This window comes from Macrotis lagotis, chromosome 3 (genome assembly GCF_037893015.1).
Source record: "Macrotis lagotis isolate mMagLag1 chromosome 3, bilby.v1.9.chrom.fasta, whole genome shotgun sequence".
Taxonomy (NCBI): domain Eukaryota; kingdom Metazoa; phylum Chordata; class Mammalia; order Peramelemorphia; family Peramelidae; genus Macrotis; species Macrotis lagotis.
Window position 1 is genome coordinate 269,157,404 of NC_133660.1, and position 12,447 is coordinate 269,169,850.

A 12,447-nucleotide genomic window follows, 5' to 3' on the forward strand; every position below is an offset into this window, starting at 1 on the left:
GAAGGAACTCTTGGTTAAGTCCAAGTGGATTCCCACTTGTCTAGTTGCAAGGACTCCTTGGGTTGGCAGCCAACTCCAAACCTCTGTTTCTGGATCTTAGAAGCATCCTGGTATTATGGGCAGACTTGGCAGATTTTTATATTACTGGTCTAGTTTATGTTTCCATAGCTTCATACATATTATTTTGTCACAAACCATTCTCCCATCCCCCTTCAGAGAGTCAAGGATTTCAGGATTTGAGACCAAGGATTGTTTGGGGGTAGGGAGAACAGGTTGTTTTTGTCATCTTGGTGCCTGATTAGCAATCAAAGAACAAATATACCTACTATGTTTGCTACGCTGTCCCAGGTGCTAGAGACACAAATACAAATAATTCATCAATAGTAGATCCTTAATAATTAATTGTAGAAGAAACTGATGATTGAATGAGAGGACATAGTTCGGAATCTTGACTCTGCCATTTGCTTCTGGTGTGACCATGGGCTAGTCAATCAATCAGTTTTCAATCAATAACTACAGAGGAGATAGACTTAAAAGAAATGCCTGTCCTCAAGGAGCTTAACTTCTTTCACATATATCAATTGGTACAAAATATTTTACAATGGGAAGTAAAAGGCAGTAGCAGGGGGATATGGTATCGGTGAAGACCTCAGGATGTGGTGCTTGAGTTTAGCTTCAAAATCATTTAATCTCTCTTGGCCTCAGTTTTCTTATCTGTCCAATGGAAAGAGAGAGTTAGCTCAGCAAATATGTTCTTAGGAACTATTTTCTGCATTTGATTCTTCTGAAGAGGTGGCTGAAAATTGGCAGCAGGAGTTGGACTGCAAGGAATGATTCCACAAAAGAATTTTCCAAGATTTGTCCTGGTGTCAGGACATGCTCTGCATTCTCCCATGTCTGCAGTACTGGGTAATGAGAATTTATGATCAGAGATGTAGCCCTGAGGTCTAGACAAGATACTCAATCACCAAAAAGGCTCAGTAATGTTCTCTAGGCCTGACTTGGAAAGAGAATGGATATTTTTTCATGGCAGGATGTATGGGTCCCCTGCACCCTGCTAGGTACAGGGTGGGGGGTGAAAACAAGAGATAAAAGAAACATTTAGCTACCTCCCCACCTTCTACCCACATGGATCTAATCCAACTCTTTGTAGATAGGGAATTTATAATACAAAGTATTTAAGAGAAATGGTGCAAGACAGTATATGTTTAAGGAGAGAGAGGCATTGTGGGTTTATGACATGAGGGAGAATCTTGAAGATAGGAGAGTATTGAGTTCAAATACTATCTTTGGCACCTGATATGCACGGTAAAGCACGCTCTCCTCCTTTTCTTCCTTCTTCCTTCTTTTCTTCTTTTTCTGTCATTATCATCATTTTTGTTGTTATCATCATCACCACCGCCACACATCATCGTTGTTATTTCTGTTATTGTCATTATTGTCATCATCATTCTTATTATCCTAAGATTTCTACCCAAGGAATTTTTTGAAATTCTCCCAAGTCTCTCTTAGGATATGGAATCTTAGCTTTAAAAATCTCCCAGGGGCCTGATAGCTAGTTAACATTTTTTTTTTTTTACATTTAGCAAATACCAAAGAAAATGAATGATTCCATCTACATAAAGAACCGGAAAAGAAGGTTGTACATTAAATTGCTGGTCTCTGTTTGGTACCATTTACTTTTCTTTCTAAGCATACAATGAATTCCTCATGTATCTGGTTTTTTTTTAGGTTTTTGCAAGGCAATGGGGTTAAGTGGCTTGCCCAAGGTCACACAGCTAGGTAATTATTAAGTATCTGAAGTCAGATTTGAACCCAGGTATTCCTGACTCCAAGGTTGGTGCTCATGTATCTTTTAAAGCTGTCTTGAGGATCTGATATTTGGAAGCAGTCTTTCCCAGAGACTTGTTGAGATCTGCCAGAAAGTTTAACTTCTCTTTGAAGGTCTCAACATTCCATAATATTAAATTAGCAAAATATATAGGGATGGAAATAGATTCTGGGAGTGTGATGTGTCTCTCTGTTTTTCCTTTCAATTATAGCTGACCTTTTTAATCCAACTCTTCCCGACTTCCCTTTGGAAGTGACGACACCATTAAAATTACAGTGACTCTTGAGTATTTAATAATATTCCCCTCCTCCCTCCCCCAGTGCCTGCCAGGATCCAACTGAGAGGAAGAAAGGTGAATGGGAATAATCCTTTCCCAAGGGTGAAGGAAGAAGTGGCAGGGAGCTGTGGAGTTTAGAGGAAAGGGCAGGAGGCGATGAGCTTCAGTTTCAGTCCCTGTCTCTACCAGGAAAACATTACCCAGTACAATAAACCCCAGGTACCTGGGAGATATCATAGGAACACTGGTGGCTAAGGGACCTCAGACCTGAGGGGAAAGACCCTGGGAGAAGAGAAGACAGGGAAATAGGGTAGAGAGGAAGGATATAGTTGTCTTCATGCATTCAATGCATTGTCAGAACAAAATTCAATTCAATTATCATTTAATGAGCCCCTATCATAGGGCAGGCACCTGCCATAAGCATAAGGGATTAGATTTCACTTGAGCCTAGAGGCTTACAACTAATACTAGAACTAGGTGGTAGTTAGGGAGGGATACATTTAGCTTGTTGTCAGAAAAAACTTTCTAAGAATCACAGCTGTCCCCTGATGGGGACTGTGGGCAGCATTGGAAGGGAGGGAGTCAGGGGCAGCTAAGTGACTCAGTGGATAGAGCCCTGGCCCTGGAGTTAGTACAACCTGAGTTTAAATTCAGCCTAATAATTACCTGGTGGTGTGACTTTGGGCAAGTCACTTAACCCCATTGGCTTGCAGAAAACTTAAAAAAAAAAGGAAAGGAGGGAGTCACCCATTACTTGAGGTCTTCCATCAAATGTAGGATGACCAATGAAGCATTGGATACAGAGGAATCTATCCCAGACCAAAGCTCGACATGATGATCTGCTGAGGTCCTTTTCAAATCTGCTGTTGTGTGATCCCATGAGTCTTTTCCCAATGTCTAGAGAACATATATAAAGATCTAGAAGAAAACTTCTTGCCCATGCCTATGGACTGTGTTGGTGATAGGAAATCTCCTTCTTTTCAAGTCTTCCTGCCATTGCTGGTTTTTTCCACTCACACAATTCAAAAACCGAACCATCAAGGTGGAGACACATCAGCCAAGTCAATTATACACATCTAGCTATTGCCTTGGGCAAGTTAAGATCATGGTGGCCAGACTAGGGAAGAGAACGTTCTGAAAGGCCCTATGCCAAAGGCTGAAGAAACTTTGGTGTTCCCTTCACCCCAGTGAAGTGTGAGGCAAGAAATAATGTTCATGATGTAAATTACATAAAAATGATAATAATTCCTAGTTCTATAAGCTTTTCAAGGTTTCATTACCTCAAAGGACTTCAGCTTTCATCCCAACCTCCACTTTCTTTCCCATTAAATGCCCTGTCGGTGAGTAGTTATAGATGAGGAAACCAAAAGCAAGGTGATTTGTTCAGACTCAAAGCTTTATGAACCAGAGCAAAGTTCCCTGACCTCAAAACTAGTGCTTTTTTTTTAATCATGTTGTAGGTTGAGAGTGCTGGGTCCAGAGCCAGGAATATCTGCGTTCCAATCTTGAGTCTTCCACTTACTTGCTAGCTACATCACCTTAGGTAAGTTATTTAATCTCTATCTGACTCGGTTTCCTTATTGATATAATTTACAGAATAAGAACACCTGCTTTACAGGGTCATTGTAAGCATCAGATAAAATAGTAGGCAAAACTTTGAAATCCATAAAATGTGATACAAATATATTGTTGCTGTTTATTTGCCAAGCTTCTTTTCAGATACTATCAAAGAGGAGGCATGCAAATTAAGATCATTAGATCATAGATTGAGAGCTAGAAGGAAACTAAGAGGTCATATAGTTCAACCTCTCCTCTCATTTTTCAAAATTAGGAAGTCAAGGGGCGCCTAGGTGGCACAGTGGATAGAGTACTGGCCCTGGAGTCAGGAGTACCTGGGTTCAAATCCGGTCTCAGAAACTTAATAATTACCTAGCTGTGTGGCCTTGGGCAAGCCACTTAACCCCATTTGCCTTGCAAAAACCTAAAAAAAAATTGGGAAGTCAAGACCCACTGAAGTGACCTGTCCAAGGTCATGCAGGTACTTTCAACCTATGTTCTCAGACTCCAAATTCAGTATCCATTTCTTTGTGTCACTGGTGTTCTAGGAAACCTTTTATGGTATTTTGGAAAGAGGATCACTGGATTAATGAATATTAGCCCTGATATGATGTTAGCTGATTCCCCAGACTTGGGGGAAGATCCTCAATTCAGCTCTTGGTCCCCACAACAAGCTGAGAAGATATATAGGTTTTTGCAAGGCAAACAGGGTTAAGTGGCTTGCCCAAGGCCACACAGCTAGGTAATTATTAAGTGTCTGAGGCCGGATTTGAACCCAGGTACTCCTGACTCCAGGGCCGGGGCTTTATCCACTATGCCACCTAGCCGCCTCTAAGCTGAGAATATATTTTAGGAATAGTGGCCTCTGAGAGCTATACATAAGAGACCAGGAACCAAGATACCTGGGTGCCAGCCCCAGTTTACTGTTGTGTTGCTGTATTTTGTTGGGTAAATCCATACCACCACCCCCCCGCCCCCCCTGGGCTTTTGACTCTTCATCTGCAGAGTATCAGAGTTGACCTAAATTTTCCTTTCTGATTTTAATATTCCTATAACTAAATTGATGTTAATACTACTAAGTGCTGGAGCAGATCCGGAAGGCAACTGAGCATGGCTCCCCCACTATGAGTCTGATCCTCTGTGAGGATCAGACAGGAAGCCAGGCATGGCAGTTTGACCTGTTTTAGGCTGGCACTCTCCATTCTTTGCCTTGGCAGACAGCTGCTGACCCTGAGGAGATGGGGTGGGGACTGCTGTTCTGTGAAATGCTGTGGGGAGTTATGCCCCAGGGAAGTTTCACCTGCTAGAATTAACTGTCTCCCACCTAGCACCATGCTGATTTCTCCCACTAGGTTAGGCAAGGCAGATCTGCTCAGGATTTAATAATAAAATGGAAAATACAAGTTGGTGGGGAACTTCAAAATCTTAGGCAGGCAGGGCTGGATGTAATCCTTCAGTATCAGCTAGGCCAACCCCCGCCCCCATAGACTGCCCTACATGGAGCTGGATGATCTAGGTTCAAATCCCAGTTCAGTTACTTAATAGATATGTGATCTTGGTTAGACCAGATAATCTTTAAGGTTCCTTCTAGCTCTAAATTTGTGATTCTGGGAATTCTCTAAGACTTAGATTTTCCCATTGGCAAAATGAAGTCCTTATTTCTTTTTTTAAAATTATATTTCTTTTATTTTTATTATATATTATATATATAAATATATATTTATTATATTTGTTTTATTTTTGTACATTTTTTATACATAACTAAAATACTCTTGTTTAAGAGTAAACATAATACCCCCTACCCCAAAAAATATAGACCCTCATGAGCAATAAAGAGGAAAAAAATTAAAATTAAAATAAAAAAACCAGTAATAATAGGGGCAGCTAGGTGGCACAGTGGATGGAGCACCGACCCTGGAGTCAGGAGCACCCAAGCCCAAATCTGGCCCCAGACACCCAGCAATCACCCAGCTGTGCAACCCTGGGCAAGCCACCCCCACCCCATTGCCCTGCAAAAATAAAAACCAAACCAAAATAAAATAAAATGATTAATAATAATAATAATGATAATAATAATAATAGGGGCAGCCAGGTGGCACAGTGGACAAAGCACTGGCCCTGGAGTCAGGAGTACCCAGGTTCAAATCCAACCTCAGACACCCAACAATCACCCAGCTGTGCAGCCCTGAGCAACCCCCCCAAAATGTAATAATAATAATAATAATAATAAATGCGCTTCAGTCTGTGTTCCAAGACCACCAGCTTTGTCGTGAGTGGATCACATTCTTTAGGATAAATTCATCACAAAAGCTATGAAGTCCTTATTTCTAAGATCCTGTGAAGGCAGTTTAATCTCTCTGAGACTCACTTTCTTCATTTGTAAAATGAGAAGGTGACCTCCAAGATCTCTTCTGGTCCTAAGGAAATTGAGGCATAGAGAAAAGAATTAGCTTCATAGATCAATCTATTTTTTAAATTAATTTTCTTTTCAAAATTAATATGCACTTATTTTCTCTTCTCCCTCCTTCCTTTCCTCATTGGAAAAAAGTAAAAGAAAAATAAAATCCCTGTCCCACATGCATAGACAGTTAAAACAAATTCCCACATTGGTCATGTCCATAAATGTCTGACTCATTCTGTGTCTTGAGTCTATTATGTCTCTGTGAGGAGGTTGGGAGTAGGAGTTTCATCCTTTCTCTTCTGGAAAAGTCATTGATTATTATATTGATGAGAGTTTTAAAGTTACTTGTTACAATGCTTTTGTTATTGTATAAATTGTTCACCTCACTCTGTATCTGGTCATCCAGGTCTTCCCAGGCTTCTCTGTCTGTCCCTTTCACCATTTCTTAGAGCACAGTAGTATGCACCACTCTCATATATCATAATGTGTTTTAGCTTCATTGATGAGCACCATTCTTTGAGCTTCCATTTTTTTTTGCTCCCACAAAAAGAGCTGCTATAAATATTTTAGATCACATGGGTCTTGACCAATTTCCTTTCTTAAAAAAAAATTTCCTTGTGGGTATCCCTGGGTCAATGGATATGCACAGTATAGTGAGTTTCTGGAGCAAGTTCCAAATTTCTTTTTGGAATAATTGGACCAGTTCATGCTTCTACCAAGAGTGCATCACTGTGCTTGGGTTTTCATAACCCTCCTGACACTGGTCATTATACTTTTATTCTCAACTTTGCCAGCCAAATGAGTATGAAGTGAAATCTCAGAACTGGGGTTTGGTTTTATTGTTAGTAAAAGGCAAAACCCAAAGCATTCCAAGGGTTGTTTTATATTTTTCTGATAGTGACTTGAAGCCTTTTTTTCATGAAGCTATTGATAGCCAGGATTTCTTCCTTTGAGAACACCAGATGCCTATATATTGTCATTCAGGATCTTAGAGGTCATGGAGTCTGACCCTTTCATTTTGCTGAGAAGGCAACTGAGGTTAGAATGGGGGAAGTGACTGGTCAGAGGTTGCAAACCCAGGTCCCTAGCTGCAAATCTAGTCTTTCCATTAAACTAGAAGATGACATAGAACAAAATGAGGGAACCCAGGCTAGATTTCAGCTCTCCTTTCAGGCCAGTGTGCTTCCATTTCACCAATCACTTCAGTAAGCATTTAATAAGCACCATATGTCCAACACTGTGCTGTGTAGGAATACAAAGATACCTTCAAAGAGCTTACATTCTGACCAGAATCATCCCCAGGCCATGTTTAGAAAAGTCTCCTTCCCAATGCCTTGGTTCTGGCTCACTTTGGTCCGGTCCCTGCTCCTTCTGAATAAGACATTAGCTTTCTTCGATTTAAGGCTAAGGAATCTATCTCCCCTCTAGGATAGAGGCAAGAGTCCCTCAACTTTGGCCAGAACAGAGTCAAGGAAACTTGATTTCCTTGGGTAAGAGATGGCAGAGGTAAAAGCTAATCCTAAGTCAAAATGGGTAGCTATCTTACCTGTCTGAGGGCCCAGGAAGCCACAAGAAGTACTTTCCCTTTGCTTGGTAGTGGATGAATGGGGGAATTCATGGGATTTCCCTCTGTCCTGGAAACCTTGGGTTGGGCCCAGATCATGCTGGCTGCTTATATAATATAACTGTTTTCTTCTCTAAAGAATAAGCCACCCAAATACTCTACTCATGTTGCTTCCTAGTGCTTAACCCTGATGGTATTCTGGTGGAAGCAAATACAGAGGACAGCTGGAATTCTAATTTAAATTTGCTCTTCAGTTTACTATGTGATGCTGAGGAAATCACTTCCCTTCTCTATATATATACCATTTTTTCTCATAGGACAAGAAGAAAGAACAGTTCCATTAAAAAAACAGGTGTGTGGAATCTAGCCTGTACTGGAAAGAGAAACTGAACTAGGGAGGAGTCAAAGTATCTGACACAAATGTTAGCCATTACTATTATTATAATAACTCTCTGTAACCCAGAAAAGCTACCTTCATCTCTGTCAATCTGAGTTTCCTCAACTGTAAAATGAAGATATTAATAGCATCTACCTCCCAGAATTATTTCAAGAATCAGCTGAAATCATATTTGTATTGTGCTTAGCTTGATGCCTATATATATATAGTAGTCACTTAATAAATGCTTGTTTCCTTCCTTCCTATGAAGTTAGGTCTTTGGACTAGATGATCTCTCCAAATGCTTACATTCTGTATTCTAAGGTGCCATTCAGGTCTAATATTCCCAGTTATGACATTCTAGGTTCTCTGTTCTAAGGTACTTTCTAATTCTGACATTCTATGTTCTAAGCTTTTTCTTAGCTCTGAAATTCTTGGGTCTTTGTTCTAAGTCCCCTTTTAATTGTGACATTCCATGTTCTAGGGTGCCTTTTGGGTCTGACATTTATTGTTTTAATATCTCTTCCAGCTCTTACATTCTATGTTCTAAGAACATTTGAGATTGTAAGGTCATTTCCAATTCTGGCATTCTATGTCCTGCAATAATATCCAACATTTTATGTTCAGAGCCCCTCCCAGGTCTGACATTCTAGATTCTCAGTTCTGAGGACCCTTCTAACTCTGACAACCTATGTTGTATGATCATTTTCACTAATATTTTATGTTCCAAGGTCCTTCCCAGCTCTAACATTTTATGTTCTAAGGTGCTTTCCTACTCTGACATTCTAGGCTCTAAGAACATTTTATGTTGTAAGATCCTTTCCAATTCTGACATTCCATGTTCTGCCGTTATTTCCAGCTCTAACATTTCATGTTCAGCTCTGACATTTTAGGCTCTCATTTCTAAGACCCTCTTCTAACTTTGTCTAGATTCTAATATCCCTCCCATTTCTGACTTTCTATTTTCTTGGTTCTAAACTCTTTCCCAACTCTGACATCTTCCATTTGAGGGTCCCTCCCTGCCATGACATTCTAAATCCTGTGAATACATGAATATTTAATGGTTTGATTTTCATCAGTATTGGTGAAAATTGTTATTTTTGAATCAATTCCCTTATTGGACTTCCCTCCCCCCAATTAATTTATTTAGTCATCCACCAGACTTCTCTTAAAATGCCAAGAGAGTTCTATGTTAAATGCTGCATTTGAGTAAAGACTGGGGGAGGGAGGGGAAAGGAACTTAACCACCAAGTAAAAAGATAAATCACAAACCGAGCTCTCAGTGATGTATAGATTCCTTGAGATAAGCCATGACTTTGTTATGGTTCCATTTTGTGATAGTAGTGGTCATGCATTTGTGCTCCTGTTAACATTCAGATGACTCAGAACATCCGATTTTGATCAGGGGTCTGGGTTGGACTGGTTTCCTTACCTTTCGTTACTCTTTCATTTTGTGTGGGTGCTGGATTTCATGGCCACGTACTTGTGTTTCATTACGCTGTTTTGTTGTATATTTAGTTCTTTGGTTTTTAAAGATGGATAGAATTCCAAAGAAAATGTGGGAAAGTTTGAGCTTTTAAAGAGCACACTTCAAAAACCACGAGAGACATTACTGTAGCTGTTGGTTTGGGCAAGTTAAAGGTTTTTAGGATCATTTAAGCCCACAATGAAATAGGATCAGTCTCAGCAAAGCACAAAGGAAAGTACAAACAAAAAAAAAAACTGTTAGAACGACAAATTATTGTTTTGAAACAGCCTCATCTTCCCCAAATAGGGAAAAAACCTTCAGAGAGACATGGCAGCTGAAGAGATTATTTTTGGTTCCTCTATAGTGTAGATAGGATAAGTTTCTTGAAATCAAAAGGAGAATGAGGAAGTCAACAATATAAAACAGCTGATAACCATTGCTATGAAGAAAAATACTCTCATGGGCAAGACAATACAAAGACCCAAGTAATGCAGACTGGCAAAAAAAAGCAATTTTCCTGATGAAGGTCACTTTTCCATTCAAGGCTATATAAAAACTAATTAGCCAAGTGAAATCTAGATGATGTTATAAGTTCTGATTACCTTCATCTGACTAATATATACATCTCCTGAGATATTTTGGAGAATCTTAATTTCCAGTGACCCTAGATAGCTGGTTGACAAGGAGGGAATGATGGAGTGGTATATCTCTATACCTCTATTTTTCTCTATTTCCATCTCCATTTTGATTTTTAATCAATATATCTCCATCACATATACTATGATCAATAGATGATGGGCAGACAGATAATAGGCAGACAGATGGGTAGGTAGGTAGATAGATAGACTAAGAAGTGGAAGTATTTGAGTATTTCAGATTATAGAAATTCCCAGAAAAGGAGATGAGATACAGAAAAGTAACCTTATGCTATGTCATATATCATATGTAGGTTAGAAATATAGCCAAGAGATGAAGGTAAACATGCTTCTGTGCCTTGGGAACTTACCTTGGTTAAATACCTTTGGAATATCCACAGCCTATAATTAAAGGCAGACTTGGGAAAATGAATTATTCATCAAAGGTAACCTTTATTTCTAATGAGATAAAAGGGGTTTTCATAGGATCATAAATCTAGAGCCAGAAGGGACATCCTATTGGCAGTGTTAGATTATTGAACCTTTAAAGTGATCCTGGGCAAGTCACTTCACCCTGGTTGCCACAATTTCCTCATCTGTAAAATTGAGTCTGAGAAGGAAGTGGCAGACCACTCAAGGATCTCTGCCAAAAGGCATCAACGGAGTTGGTCTCAACTGAAACAAAAGAACACCACCACAACAGTCCCTTCTAGAACATGCTATCCACCTTCATTTAGAGAGATAATGGCCTTGGTATGCAAATGTAAGCCTATTTTCTTTTTTTTTTTGGACATGATTAATGCAGAAAATTTATTTTGCATAACTATGAATATTTTCTTTTGCTTTTTCATTGAGTTGAAGAGGAAGAGAATTTGGAACAAAAAAAAAGAAAAGAAAAAGTCTCTATGTTTTAAAAATATAATAAAGGCCCTTCTAGCTCTATGGTCCTGTGATTTCAGTTCCTCTTTCTTTCTGTCCATGCTGTATGCTTCTAGATCTAATGATAACCCTCGTTTCTATGGTATTTTGCAATTTACAATCTATGAGCTAGGGAATAATCACAATAATAACTGATATTTATTGTAGTGCTTTAGGGTTTGCAAATCATTTTATATACATTTATCTTATCTGATCCCTCGGAGTAAGCATTTTGAGATGGGTTCTCTTATTATCCCCATTTTTCAGATGAGATAACTAAGGTGAAATTAAATTACTTGTCTAGGGACACAGAACTCATAATCTGGTGAATGATTGGAACTCAAGTCATCATGATTCCAAGTCTAGCACTCTATCCATTAAGCTATGTCTTTATTATTTTACAGCTGGGGAAACTGAGACTTAGATATGTAGAATGATTGTCCTGAAGTAACCAGGCTTCCAAATGGCAAAGTCAAAGTTTAAATCCAGGTCTTAGGAATCCCAAGTAAAATAACATTTGCACTTTATTCAATTCATAATAAATTAGGAAACTGAGGAAGGAAATAACTGTAGGAACCAGGAGAGGAACTTGTTCTAGAGTGATATATTCAGCCTTTTGCCAGGTTCATCAAAATCACCTCTCATTTGGACTTCCCCTAGGTTCTTAAACTCTACAAGTTCAAAACAAAACTCTTATCTTTCCTCATCTGGGATGAGGAAACTCCTGGATGAATAAACTTCCCCTAAGGAAGGCAGATATCTGTAATCTTATTATCTTTGGGATTTATTTGGGGGCATTGTATCTTTCTCTAGGATAACACAAGGTGGGATTTGAACCCAAGTTTTTAAGGATCCCCAGGCAGGCTCAATTTCCTCATCTGTAAAATGAACAAGTGAAGTACTGCCCTATAATGTCATTCCAATAACCTGGAAAAAAACTAGGGTTACTTAAAGAATTTGCTTTGAGTAGAGAGCTGAGTTAGCCTGGTTTAGATTAAAAAATCTAGGTGGAATCTCAGGCATTGGATGGTTTTTCTCCTGAGGATAATGGATCTATCTGCTGATTAGATAATCTGTTCAATGTCTCCTCTGGAATGGGACAGAATTAGATCCAAATCTAGACAGCCCCTCACCTTAGATCCCTGATGAATTGCTCCTCAGATATCCTCATTCCATGGGGAGAAGCATGGGGCCCTACTGCTTGGTGACATTCCCAAGCAAGTCCTCTTCCAGTTGGAAGGTCTTTTCCCATCAGAGAGGTAAACCCAAGTTCCATCCAGATGTATGGATACAATAGGTGCTAGGGATTTCCCAGGCCTTGTCTGCCTGATACACATTCTCCCTGTGCCCAGTCCTGGCGGGGCCAAATGGCCCAGGCCAAGCAACAGATGGTTTGACTTTCTTGAACCAGATGGGCCTC

The 12,447-nt window shown here is 39.5% G+C and overlaps 1 protein-coding gene across 1 annotated transcript in view; it reads left to right on the plus strand.

Moving 5' to 3' along the window:
* Positions 1 to 12,447, plus strand: part of CD82 (CD82 molecule) — a 76,372-nt gene that overhangs the window by 6,897 nt on the left and 57,028 nt on the right. The window contains exon 2 of the mRNA XM_074230512.1: positions 3,569 to 3,651. The gene's annotated coding sequence lies outside the window, so the exon portion shown is untranslated. The remainder of the gene's footprint in view (positions 1 to 3,568; positions 3,652 to 12,447) is intronic.